Here is a 14416-nt window from a genome sequence, read left to right as displayed (position 1 = left end):
AGTGTGAATCCCCCCTGGGCACTCTACCTCTAGTTTTTTAATTAAAACTAAATGCTCTTTTTGTAATGGTTCCACTGATGCTCTGTACTGCCACAATGCTGTTAAAAGAAATATAAATTCAATTATTTTCCCTGGGGGGTGCCTCTGAGATTCCATCACTAGGCCTAGAGAGTCAGGGTATCCCTACCTTCCCCCCCTATATGTTTTAAAAAAACATGTTTTCATGAGACAGAGGCAGTTTGTTGATGTGAGGGAGCCAATTAGATCTTATCTTTTGATCTGCTGGAGTCAGGGTACTACTGCATCTTTATATATGTATAGATACATTTTGAACCCTGATCTCTCAGAAAATGCCAAACGGATTCTCACAAAATCACAAAAAGCACACTTACTAGTTAAAGATCTAACATTCTGCCTAATTTGGGGTAGTTGCCTTTAGCAGTTTTTGCTGTTCTCACTGTTCAATTTTCCTACAGAAAATATCATGGGGAAAAACATGTTTTGGGGCCGTCCTTTTTCTTGGCCCCTGTTTGATGGATTGCCCCTGAAACTTTAGAGGAAGAAGCTGAAAGTGATGAACCTTTTTTATGGAAAATCTTCTCATGATTCTTAAAACAGTGTAAAGTTAACAGGTAACCAAAAATGCATTTCCTATACAAATCTGGTCCTAACTAACTACACAGTGGCGACTGCAACTTTGTTATATATAGTTAGAACCTAGTTTCCATAGGAAAAGCGTTTTTTGTTTGGCCAATACCTTTAACTCCATTTGATGAATCTTCATGAAATATTTTAAACTAGTACACCATCCACTTCAGCTGCTCTCTAGAATGTTTTGGGGTGGTTTGTCAAGCAGGGCTGAGAAAAAGTGCAGGTCTCAAAACTTGTTTTCCCCATGCAGTTTCTTATAGGGATTTTATACATGACTACAGCCCGAACTGCTTAATGGAATTACTCCAAATTTGGTGGAAAGCAACCTCTTGGTCCATAAAGAGCCCTTCTGTGATTTGGTGTAAATCCACTCAGTAGTTTTCGAGTAAATAAAGAAGAAACAAAATTGTATATCTAGGGGCGTAGACCCTACGCGCATCTGACAGATCTCATACTGAGATGTGATTGGGACTCTGACTCAATTGAGTCCCAAAAAAAAAGTTAAAGAGAAGGGGCATGGTAGGAATAACCTGAACCCCTAGGCTTGGTGGTGGGGCCCCCAAGAACCCCTAGACCAGAAAGCATTTTTTTTTTAAATGTCCAGCGAACCCATGGTGGATCCATGATACCAGAGGAAAAAAAAAAAAAAAGCACAGTCTCCAGCAGTTGTTGTGTTTGAACCCCTGGGCAGGGCAGGTTTTGGGGGCATAATATGTTGTATATTATGGGGAGAGGGGTGCATTTGGCCCCCTCCCCATGCCAGATAAGAGCACCAGGGACCACTTCCCTGGGGCCAGGGCAACATGTAATTGTGAAGAGGAGGGGGGCTGCTGGTTGAAGTGATGGCAGCCAATCCGATTTCATTTTGAGATCTGTTGGATTTGAGGATCCTCCGTGTCTCTAAATATACATATTTGTTTTTTTAATAACTCCAAATCTACTGAATTGATTTACACCAAAATACAAAAGGCACTCTTTCTGGACCAAGATCTAGCTTTCTACTAAAGTTGGTGTAATTCCGTTCAGCGATTCGGGCTGTAGTAGTGTCTAAATTCCCTACAGGAAATTGCATGGGGAAAACGCATATTGGGACCCCCTTTTTCCCAGCCCTTGCTTGACGAATCACAAAAAAACGTTCAGGACAGCAGCTGATGTGAGTGGCAAACTAGTTTTGTAAATTTCATGAAGATTCATCAGGTGGCACCAAAGTCATTAGCAAAGCAAAAAATGCTTTACCTGTGGCAAATAGGTCCTAACTGTAACTACCAGTAGGTTTCATATATATATATATATATATATATATATATATATATATATATATATATATATATATATATATATCCCTCCCTCTCTCTAAAGTAATGTTATAGTTAGGTGAATTTGTCAATGTGTTGCTCGAAATTTACCTTAAAAAAACAAAAGGCGAGAGGCTTCTGGCAAAACGGGAAATGATTGTTTCAAACATTACAGATGGGAGAGCAGTTACAGAACTGGGGTCTGAGGACTGTCTCTCATTGTACTTCGAATTGAAGCACGTTTTATACATTTCTTGGGGTGCAAAAAAGTAATAATAAATATTCCTTCCTTGGTAAAAGATGCAAACAGTTGTCATTGAATCGTAAATACAATTCCAGATAGGGAATGCAGGTGGGCCTTGACCTGGCATGGACCCAAAGTGGGCCAGTGAGTACATGTTCAGATGTCCAGCCTGAGGGGCACGTGGTCAATGCATGTGCTTTGTCCTGATTGGCTAAGTGCACCTAACTACATGTGACATCTAACTTTACGGTGTTTTGGGAAGGCACGCATCCCTCGGGCCATGTGTGTTTTATTGGGGCCAATCTCCGGGGTCCATTGCAGTGTTGCTGCCTATCTGTGGGGTTTGATCTATGTTTTCATGTTTGTGCATTTGGCTGCCTGCTAAGTGTTACCCCACCTTGACCCATCAGTCATTAACCTTCAGGTCTGAGTCTCAGAGTGTATCTGACCACATACCTACATGCTGGGGTTGTCAGGGAGTTCACGACAGGGGAATCCAACAGTGGTGATATGTTTGTGTATGAAAATGTATAATTCATGTATAAAAATGTCTTGGCAGCGCATAGTGATTGATCATTCCAATATCAGCAAATTGAGCTTAAAAAAACACAGAAATTCACCAGTTATAGCTGGCAGTGCTAACTATAACTCGTGCTCCCGCCATACACTACTTATGACATCTCAAATGTGATCACTGACACATTGACCTAACTATAATGTTATTTTAACCTTTTCAGTGAATTTCTAAAGTGTTTTAATGTAAAGTAATACTTAATTGCAATACATAAATGCAACTCCCGTGAGGTGGGAGGTTGGCTCCCAGGCCAGCAGCTAATATCCCCCTATACAGCTAAACCCACGCTGCGCATGGCCTCTGGCCTAGCGCAGTGGGGAGTTGGTCATGAGGCCTGGCCCTGAGGTGACCCCTTCTCTCAGGGCCACTTATTTAAATAAAGGGGAGGTGTCCCCCAGGGACACTCTTTAATTCCCATCACCAGGGGCATGGCATACTTGTTCGGAGGAGGGTGGCACGTGGGGCCCCTACCTGGACCGATTTTGGCCCTAGGGACCCCATCTCTGGAGTCTGAAGTGCTTGCTTGGGGAGGGGGGAATGCAGCTCTTTCCCTGGGCTGATTTCAGCTTTGGAGACTCTATCTTCCGTGGCTTTGTGTAATTTCTATGGGGGCACACACGCTTCAGTGCGGGCAGGGAAACAGATGAAAAGTCTGCTCCCATTGGGCGGGAGCATTAAAAATGCTCCCACCAAGAGAGAGCAAACACAGGTTTCCCTGCCTGTGCTGCTGCAGGTGGGGAAACCGCTGTGTCCCTGGAGTGGGTACCCCAGGATATAGGTGATGAGTCAGTCCTTGGGTGGGCTCTTCAGGCTTTAGAGGTTCTGGGATGGACTCCCATCCCCATAAAAATGAATGCCAGCCCTGGGGCCTATTGAGGCATGGGGACGGGGGCTACACAGACTCCTTCCCCTGAAATAATAAAGTTGTCCTTTGGGGGGGTGGACACTCCAAGGCCTCTAATGGCTCGGGGGAAGAGGTACACGCATCCACCCTCAACATAAAATGTATTCCCCATCACTCCCCCACCCCGAGGATGGGTTCCCAGGGACTCTGGAAACTCAGGGAGGGGGAAAAGTAGGTCCCCTTTATAAACACATCCTCTGGCTTACAATAAATAAATGAGACCCAGCTGCCATTTTTTTTCAAAATTCTGTGAGTCTTGCGGGATCACAGAATGTTTTGTCCCAAAATGCTTTTCCCTATGCAATTTGCCTTAGGGATTTTAGACATGACTACAGCCCAAACTGCTAAACGTAAATACACCAAATTTGGCAGAAAGCAAGATTTGGGTCCAGAAAGATTTCTTTTTGTAATTTGATTTAACTCCCTTAGTAATTTTGGAGTTATTAAAGAAAAAATAAATATAGATATCTAGGGACACAGATCCTCTGTGGATCTGACAGATTTCATGCTGAGATCTGATTGGCTGCCACTACTTCAACCAGGAAGTTTTGGTAGCCATCTTGGAACTCAGACTCAGCATAGTTCCAAGAAAAAAATAAAATACAGAAGGGTGCAGGGTAAGAATACCCTTACTCTCTAGTCATGGTGGTTGGGTCTCACAAGGACCCCGCAGAAGCCAAGAAATGTTGTTTTTGTTTTTTTTAAATTATTGCCACAAATTCGCAGAGGATCCATGAATCCACACAAAAATTAAAACAAAAACAAGTGCACACTCTTGTGCTTGTTTTTAATTCGCTCCTTGAATGGGCCAGGTCCTGGTTTGTGGATTTTAAAGTATAAAGAGGAGGGGGGATCTGCGCCCCCAGGCTGATTTCGGCCCCAGGGGCCAGACAAATCAATTAAGGGAGAGGGGGGCATTTTTGGCCCCTGGACAGCCACCTCCCCCGGGCCATGCAAATTTCTAGAAGGGAGATGGGTTTGAGTGGCCTCCCTCCCGGGCCATGTTTGGCCCCAGGGACCACCACCTCCCTGCAGCAAGGCCAATTAAAAGAATGGGAATGGGGGGTTGCATGACCCCCTCCCAAAGCTGTGATCCGTCCCAGGGAACCCATATGGGGCCAAGCCTTGTATTTTCAAAAGGCCCCCCCTGCTTCAGTCATTAATAGATGGGGACCACCACCTCCCACGGCCGGCTCTTATATTTGTTTCAAGCCGAGCCTGTGTTTACTGAATTTGAACCACTGTCAATGCATTGAGGGGAGCACACATACATACAAAGCAAACATAAGAACATCCCACCCTTCACCCCAGAATAAAGAGGCAAGGCCCCCCCTGTCCTAACCAAAGAGCACAACAATCAATAATTCATAGACCCTGGAAAGTCCCTCTGTTGCCACATTGTCTCTCAACCAGTTCCCTGAAAAGGAGACCATATCCAGTCTGTCACTCTGCTCTGGTAGGCCAACCACTCACACGCTGTTTTGTGAGCTCTACCCTCTGCCCCCTCTGCTGGTACTCTGGAATTCAAAGTCGTTCTCTGATATCTTGGAGGGTACAAATAATCCTCTCAGAGAGTTTGCTCTGGTCATCATGAAGGAGGCTCATGTCTACCACCACGGTATCCATTTTATGTTCCAAGGCCTCCGTAGTGTCAGTTATTGTAAGGAGAATAGAGTCCAATGTAACTCTGGAAGAAGCCCCTATGGTGTGGGATAATCCATTGTCTTCATCGTTGGAGGGATGTGATAGTTGGGATGAGCTCCCTTCTGCTCCCCCTAGTTTCATGTAGTGCCCCATAACTGTCATGGGGCGTTAGTGGCATTGAGTATGTCGGAGCGGAGATGGCCACAGAACAGTACTGATCAGAGCATCGTAGTTGGCACAGCTCCCCTTCATGCACCATGCTCACTCACCTCATCAGACAGAACAGAGGCTCCACTGCACCACAGGCCAAAGGATCCAAGTGCACTGGGAAATCAGGGCAGTGAAATGCAGTAGGCAACAGGCCGAGTGTTGTCTGATGCTCCCCTCTGTGGTAAAGTCCAGCAATCAACTCACAAACCTAGCGGACCTGCCCCCCCCAGTGACATTACACAGGCATCAACACGTCTCCTAGCTGTGGACCCAGGCACCACAAAGACAGGTTGCAGGCTACAGGGTTGCCTGCAGATAACTGAGACAAGGCCCAACACCACCATGCCTTACCTCTGTTGTTGCACCAGCAGTATGGAAGAGGATCAGTTAGCCAGGAGGTTAGTAGGTATCCCATTAAGGCCTACCATGCCTGCAACGTCAGCGAGCCACTTGTTGCATGGCCACTCAGCGGTCCCTCTCCACAGGCCCTGATTCACTGCATGGTTGAGGACTTGCAGGCAACAAAGGGGGCCCAGCAGCAACAGTGCTGGTCCACAGGCGTGTCACAACAGCTCCGGCTAGATAATGAGGGACCCCCGCCATCCTAGGGTCCTTCGCAGCAGTCCTCCGCAGACACAGCCAAAATTTTGTTCACCTCAGAGCAAGTACTGTCCCAGTCTTGAGGCCCAGAGACTGCATGGTTGCAGCTCCCCAAGCAACATGGGTGGCGGCAGCAACAGAACTAGCCCACAGGCAAGTCCAAAGCTCCCCTCTGTCCCAGGCCAGATCAATAAGTGGTGTGCAGCGGTCCCTAGAACACTGCATTTGGCAGGAGGGGGACCCAGTTAACACGGCTGGCAGCAGGAAGGGGTGCCCTTTGTTTTAGGGACTGTGGGTGTCAATTGTTTAGTAGGATGGTACTGGATACGCATAGGTCCCCTCGGAGCTCACAGAAAACACAGCCTACTCCAACAGTGTCTGCCCATGCTCCCCCCAGGTGTTAATATCCACTTGAGTGTGCATCTTAGAAGTAGCTTACAGATGGACTTGGAGGGAATGAGTCTATTTGAGAAGGCAAGCACGCTGTTGTTTCCCTGGCTGAAAGACCTTGCATTTAGGTAGGAAATCCTGTCTCAGCTTGAATCTCCACACCATCTAGCTATAGGGATCTTAAGATCCCACCAACTCTAAATCTGGAGTTCAACTTGGAAACCCTACTCCGAGCTCCTTCTAAGTCTGATGCCACCAGTTTGAACCTGTTGCAAACAATGGGGTGGAGCTCCACTATAAACCACAATTGCTGCTAGAATAAACATGTTTAGCTTTTTTTTAAAAATGTGCAACCTATCAAAGTACTGATTCAAAACCCAGCTGTTTCTTTTGTCAGTGTCCCCTTTGGGAACCTTTTCTCTATTCATGTCAATCTGGGTTCATTCTTAATAGATCATATTAAGACTTTATTCTCTCTGACTGCTCCACGTTTTGAATGACTTTCTCAGAGCTATACTCTAGCTTAGGACATCCCACATGTCATATATATATATGTTAATTATTTTCTTCTGAGAGGACTTCCAAACCCTAACGCAATCAACAGTTACAACATGAGATTGATTGTGCTTGAATGCCCACAAGAAATGTTGCTCTTAGGTTTCCAACTTAAAGATCACACTTTGACTGGTTTCACACATTCTGTAGACCTGTTTTACCCAAGTGAATTTACTGGAGCTCCCACGCTTAAATAAGTCATGGTTTATGTTGTTTTTGTACCACTTGATCAATGTTATTATCTATGTAACAGCAGACTGGCTGTAAACTGAAACATGCAATGTATGATTTTGTGAAAGGAATTGCTAGGATATGCATTTGACAGGTTTTGAAACTACTATAAAATATTTGAATTACTAAAGATTACGAATTTAGATCATTAAGAAGTGTGCCTATTTCAGGATGTTTATTAAGTGTTTTATTGTTTTACTTTAGCACTTCCAAACATCTAGAAGGATCAAAAAGACATCATACCATTTTTTAAAGGTAAGGACAAACATCCCGTTTTTATGCTGTGGTGATGTGTCAGTAACATGCATGTAATTGCTTAGTAGGCATTTAATTAATCGATGAAATGGGAACAACATTCTCCATAATGTATATGTGTTGATGATACATTCATGTGAGCTTCCTGTTCAATTATTAAGAACTAATATTTCAAATATTTTCTATAGATCTTATATTTAGAGTGAGCCGGATTGTTTGGGTGATAAATATTATATCAGTGATAGTATGCATAATGGTACAGATGCAGAGAAATGTAAGTACATTCAAAGTAGTTGTTGGAGACAAAACATAGGAAAGTGAAAGTTATGTTTATGAATGAGGCAGATCAGGGTAGAATTATTTGCTGTTGCTTTTTCAGAATTTAATGTTCGTTTGATGCATTAACTCTGATAGTAGTATACAGTTCATGCTGAACAAATACCTGTATTTTTTTAGATTAATAAATGTGTAACGCCTAAATATTTACTGTAAGAAGTCATAACACCAATAGGCAATTAACATTCCTGAGCTACTCACTGTACAACATTAATGACTTTTAAAATGACAGCGTAGTTATTGATTAAAGATTAGCCATTGTACGTTTCTGAGCATCAAAGATACAGATTCATTTTAGTGCAATCAATATTGTTCAACAAGTAAAAATAATAATAACAAAAGCATAAATGGAAGGGCCCAAAAGATTTTCGTAAGCGACTGAACTTCCAAATGCTGGATATGTGGATACTAAGACCACCTTGTCCTATTCCACATCTTTCTTCCATCACTCCTTCACTTGCTGCCTCTTTATCTCATGCTTGGGTTCTCTTTTTCACCCCTGTTTTCTCACTTTCACTGTTTCATATCTTGCTTGTCCCCCTACATTCTTTCTATGCAATTCTCCCGTCGGTTGGGATAAATTAAGAACTGCAGCTATACTATTGATACCCTATTACGTTACTCTGATACATTCTAGAAAGATGTGCTGATTATAAGGAGATTAAAAAAGGGGATCTAAGGATAAACAAAGCACATCAATGCTTTTGGTGAAATGGTCACTTTCCATTTTTTCACTGTACTTTTAACAATTAGGACTAATGCTTGAACTGTTTCCTATCTATTCAGTATTTATTTAATTCAGAATAGGCTTTCTTCGACTACACACTATAGTAATTAAAGCACAACATTAAAAACCTAATCAAAAGTTTAAAAAGCATGGTTTTGCAACATTTCTTGACTGATTTGGTTTTTTTTAAAAGCCAACTGCAAAACACACATCATCCCTTTTTATCATCAATAAAAAATACAAAGCTGATCTACATTGATTAAAGTTGTACCCCTTCTGCAAAGGCATTAAAACATGTCGAAAAAGCAGATTACAATTTATGAAATAACATAAAGGTTTTTACCTCCAAGAATTTGATGAACCAAAAGCAATCCCAAAGTACCGAAATGTAGAAACTTTCAATATGCTGCCATTAATAGAAAAGTCACAGCGTTTAAGGCAACAAGAGACACAGGCCATTTATTGAAACTCACTGAAATATGTCTCAAGATCAAGCTCTGACATAAAATTTGATGAAGTGTTCATAACCAGCTCTAGGCTCTTCAGAGTTCCAGTCAATATAAATGCGTTATTTGCATATCATGAGGCTGGACCTGAAAAAGATGTAAAAATATAATGGCAGGCATATCCAAACCAAACCGTACCAGGAACTTTGCCAAATTATTTATGTATAAGTCAACAAAATGGGTGCCAAGATACAGCCTTGATGTATGCCATATGCTAAATTAAAGTTCAAAATAGTGCCCAGAAGTCGATATAACAAATCCATGGGCACCCCATCTCTCCCAGGCTCCATATCGTGAGGCTGTCTTGTAAGGCTGTTAATTCACAGAACTCAATTGTTAAACCTTTGCTATGATGAAAATAAAGAGGATCCGTCAGGCAGACTTTCAAACAAGCGATAGAAGAGTAAATATTTGTAAAGTGGTACCCACTGCTCCGTTGTTATATGTGTGCTAATACCAGATTGGTTTCACAGGCGTGCCTCAACTGGTTCCATGTCTATTTTTCATAGGAGTTTTATATAGAACAGGGATGTCCTGCATCCCTAGGCTTGGATTTTCAGGCAGCCCCATAACAGCCAAACAAATGGCATCAAACCAAGTGGGGAAAAGGTTTGTAGATGTGCAAATCAACAAGGGTCAACCAATATCCAGCCCAGTCTGAGGCCATCAAAATATATGATATGGGAAGTAGAATATTGGCAGTGAGAGGAATGTGATCACCCTAAGGTTTTTCCATAGTATCACAAGACAGACAATAAGTAGTTTGAGAAAAGAAAATATATAATTAATTACAGAATGGCACCCACCTTCAAAGTAGGTGGGGATGGAACTACTACATCTGTGTTCATGGATGATGGAAGATGGATAGATCTTGCTCAAAAATAAAATGATTTAATTCCTGGCCTCTTAACTCACAGAGGTTCAAATGCGAACCCTCTGTGATGGGGCCAGGCTGACTAAAAAGAGAAATCCTAACTTGCAGTTTGGCGTTAAATTCTCTACTAATGACCAAATGGTGTTTGCTAAATACAGCCGATTAAAGTTGAGCAGGTTATCAACACATTTGAACAGAACTTAAAAATTACCAATAATTGACCAAGCAAACTCGTCATTAGAACAATTAAGTAAATTAAGGCTAAAACTCTCTTTGCATTTTGCCAAAGACCCATTTATAAATGACAATGAGTGTCTAAAGCTAACACCTTAACATTTAAGGACACATTTAAGGATAGCTTAAACCAGGTTGATAAGCCACCCTTTTGTGTGAACAAAGCATTAGTGGACTGCTAGAATGGAGTGGCAATTAAAACCATTGCATAAGGATTAGTAACGGCCCAGGTTTCTTGAAATATCAAAGTATCCCATGGATTAATAAAAGATAGTCACTCACTTGAATTCATCTTAGCTTGCAACCAGACAATTTTCCAGCTCAAAGGGACAAGGTAGAGGACCTAAAAGTGAGCTCACAGATTGTGTATACTTGTTCACTCACTGATACAAATTACTATTGATCAGTAATGTATCATCTGACTGCCTGGGTTCTGCAAATGGAGAAATCAATTTTAGGTAGCAAGAACAAATTCATTAGAATGTGCCAATACCCGTTGATTGAAGCCACCTCTCACATTTAACAAGTGTTAGCGTGATCTGTAAAAACAGCCAACATGAGTTTAACTCGTTTAGACATCTATAATGTGCTGGCAGCTTGAGTACACAAATAGTCCTACAAACGTTTATGACCACACAACCACCTTCAAAGGCTTTTCATCCAGGAATCTCTTCTTGTGAGCAGAATCTGTTGCTTTAGCCTTCCCCATTCCTCATTGATTCATCGTCCAACCTGGGTATATTAGGCAGTACAGTCACATGGGGCAAGCTATGGGTGGGAGACTAGTCTGTAAATTGCTTGAAATTACACGAGCACTGCACTGAGTTGTGGTTAAACTGTGAATCAGAATTCGAGTTACCCCATGCAGCGATGAACCATAGGGCAAGATTGAGGAAACTGGCACGTTTTCGTTAACATTAGTATTAACATTAATATGTGAAGGGAAGCCAATGGATGGATTGAGGGAGACAGAAACATTTACAGATTAGAAGCAGGCAAGTTTGTACAATTAGCTGGCAGTTGGGACCCCACAATGACCTCACATGCAGACTCGGTTAAAAATTCGGCAGAGATATCCTCACACCCCTTTCAATCTTGTTCAGTTTTTTTTTTAGCTCATTCTTCGCCAATTTCTCTATTAGGTGAATCAAGAGCTATTTGTGAACTGAACTGATCCTGGAATAGAACTCATTCAACTGAAGTACCTCTGAACCTGAAGGTCTAAAAAGATAGTCACGGGGTTCTCTCCCTTATTCAGATATTGAAGAAAAAGTGCACTTATAAGTGGTATGCCGTGCCTAGCTCGTTCGTGTTTCTAGCCCTGCCCTCAGAGCAGCCGTGGGCTTGTCGGACACTGGAAGGTAAAATTTACGTATCTGACTCCAGTCTTAGAATATTTGGGAAAAGAGCAACTTTCCCCCACAAATTCCAGGAGGGTTATTTACTATTCTAAATTCCTCAACTGCCTACCCCGCTCTCTCCAACTCCCCGCAGGCACAAGTAGCAGGAAAGACGTACGGGCCATAGAGTCCACCAAAATGTCAGCCTCAAGAAAGAGACCTCAAACTGCATCTAGGCACAATAATACCTAGTGATGCTGTATTAATTATTTAAGATAAATTCTAGAAAGATGGGCTGATTTTCAGAAAGTCTCAAAACGGAATGGAAGATTAAACAAAGCACATCAGTGCTTTTGGGGAATGCTGACATACCATTTTGTCAATGTGCTTTTAACGAATAGGACTAATGTAAAGAAATGTGTTTAGAGGACAGCATCACATTATGTTCTCAACATTTATATCTCAGACTGCTTGAATATATTCGCGCTGTTCTGGTTACTTTAACCTACAACTTCAACAACAAAGCATTTTACTTGTCAAATATTTCTGTTTAAATTGAGCCTTTGGTTTTCCAGCAAGTAATTATGACACGAGCAGGTCTTTGTGGTTTACAAAAAAAGAGAGGCTTGCTATGTCCAGTAAATTGAAAAGTTTGCACGCCTTCGTTTTTAATAGAAACTGAAATTTGTTCCTGAAAATAGAAATACATATGAATGGTTTTGTTTAATAAGCATTGTTTTAAAACATGTTACCGAAATGGCTGATGTCTCTGTTGTCATGGAAATGTGAAAATAACTAATGCAGGACATGTTTGTTTTATCAAGGAGGGCAGAGGGACAGATGTTCTATTAAACAATCTCATTTTGGAAGTATTGCTCTTGACATTACCTGGTCACTACCTGATTCCTCTTATTAAACTGTCAGCTGCTACCATCTTTGAGGCTTGTGGAATGATTGCACTTGTTATTGTGAGGCTTTGCAAACACATGCTTCTACTTTAGATTGCATTTTGTTTGCTGTTTCCCGCATAGAGTATTTTGCAATTGACACAACTCTGTAATCAAACAAGCAGTTCATGTATTTGACCAGGTCCCATTTTCGCATATGTAAAAATATACTGAAGCCCAGATCACTAGTTGTGCAGTGTGGTAGATCCACATATCATTATCTGTAGTCAATAGTAACAGGTATTACCACCCCTAAGAACTGCCCAGCTGTAATAGGGCCTAACTTTAGCACATTTCAAAATAATAACTCTTTCTTTATGCTAATTCAACTTAACCTTCTTGCTGTGCCCTACCAAAACTTTATAGGTCAGTTGAGGTTTCTAGATGATATTATTTGAGAGACCCAAAAAATACTAAACCTGAGTTGCTAATTTATTTATAAGAGGAAAGTCAATAATTTAACACTAATTTTCAATTCCATTTTGAGGCATTACACAACAAAACCCAAATTCGGCATAGTGAAGATAAACCCATGGAGCCCTATCAAGTGATCAGTGGGACTACTAATTTAAGATTTGAGCCTGGTTTATAGTTTGGCAAATAGAGTAAGTACTGACGCCATGGCAGAGTACTTTACTCATGCCATGGTGTGGGTCTTCCGCCCGCCAAATTTTTCTCCAGCCCAGTGGACATATCTTGCACTTGCAGGAGCCAACATCACAGCTTTCTCCCATGGGGTGGGTGTCATTTACCAGTGAAGGCTACCCACTTGTACTTTCTTTTTTGTACAGGCATGTATTTTCTTCGTATAGCGCATAATCCTATTGCACTGTACTGAGGTGTACAGGCACAAATACAAACAATAATGAGGATAAGTAAATGACTGTTAGGATCTAACAGAGTGGGATGAACTCCACTATCATGCATTTTTCGGTCGCAGTCCTAGGAGATGAGACTTCAGGCCTAGCAATTCCTGAAATATAGTGATTTAGAAGGTTTTCTGAATACATTTGCGCACTTTTTTTCAGGTTGTCATTCTTTATTTAATATTTCTAACCCATTAAGCCCCACAATACAATAGAACATTCAACTTTCACATTAACAGCCTAGGGAAAGAATTCACGTCAGAGGGGACACAACAAACATGTGATTTTCATTAATGCTGAAAAATGAATCTCCTTGGGCCTAATCAAGTTAAAAAAAACTTAATATACAGTAATACTTTTGATACATTAATAACTTATTGCACACCTTACAATTCATATATGCACAGCAAATTATTTAATTGCTGTTTCATGTTAGAACAAAATTAAGTGTGCATTTATTTTTCTGCACACTCATGATAAAATTAATTTAACTCAATATATATAAGTATGATTAATTCATATTCATTTCAGCACTTCAGTTATAAATTTACAGTTCATTAACTTTAGCTCATTTTAGTACTTTCATTTATTATAAATGCTAAACTACATCATTCACCATGATTCAAACATTTTACAACTCATGTTAATTTCTCTGTTAGGCTTTAAATGTATGTTAATTTGTCACCATATGCTAACTTCTATGCCACTAATTTATTAATAAAATGTGATCTCTCTCGCCTGCATGCAAGGTTGTATTCCCTTGTGCCAAAAAGGATCTCCTCCATATAAATACCAATATTTTTTCACAGGTCACTCATATGCCAAGAATTACTTATAATGTGCCATTACTAGTATTTCCCATTGGTGCATATTATGGCAAGAATTACCTCCAGTGTGCCAGTGCCCATATATTGTCACAAGTGTCTGTCATGCTAGAAATAGCCTCAAGTATGCCAGCATCAATATTTTACCACTGGTGTGAGGTTTTGGGTGTACTATATGATGTGGGGCATCATCGTTCAGTGCACTCACA

General features: G+C 41.2%; 1 protein-coding gene across 7 annotated transcripts in view; it reads left to right on the top strand.

Moving 5' to 3' along the window:
• APBA2 (amyloid beta precursor protein binding family A member 2) overlaps positions 1–14416 on the top strand; it is a 1150852-nt gene that overhangs the window by 384700 nt on the left and 751736 nt on the right. For all 7 annotated transcript variants that reach the window (XM_069222387.1, XM_069222383.1, XM_069222388.1 and 4 more), the window contains one exon: positions 7503–7553. The gene's annotated coding sequence lies outside the window, so the exon portion shown is untranslated. The remainder of the gene's footprint in view (positions 1–7502; positions 7554–14416) is intronic.

The sequence above is a fragment of the Pleurodeles waltl genome, chromosome 3_1, assembly GCF_031143425.1.
Source record: "Pleurodeles waltl isolate 20211129_DDA chromosome 3_1, aPleWal1.hap1.20221129, whole genome shotgun sequence".
Classification (NCBI taxonomy): Eukaryota; Metazoa; Chordata; class Amphibia; order Caudata; family Salamandridae; genus Pleurodeles; species Pleurodeles waltl.
Note: the sequence above shows the minus strand (reverse complement) of the source record. Positions and strands in the feature narration are given on the sequence as shown.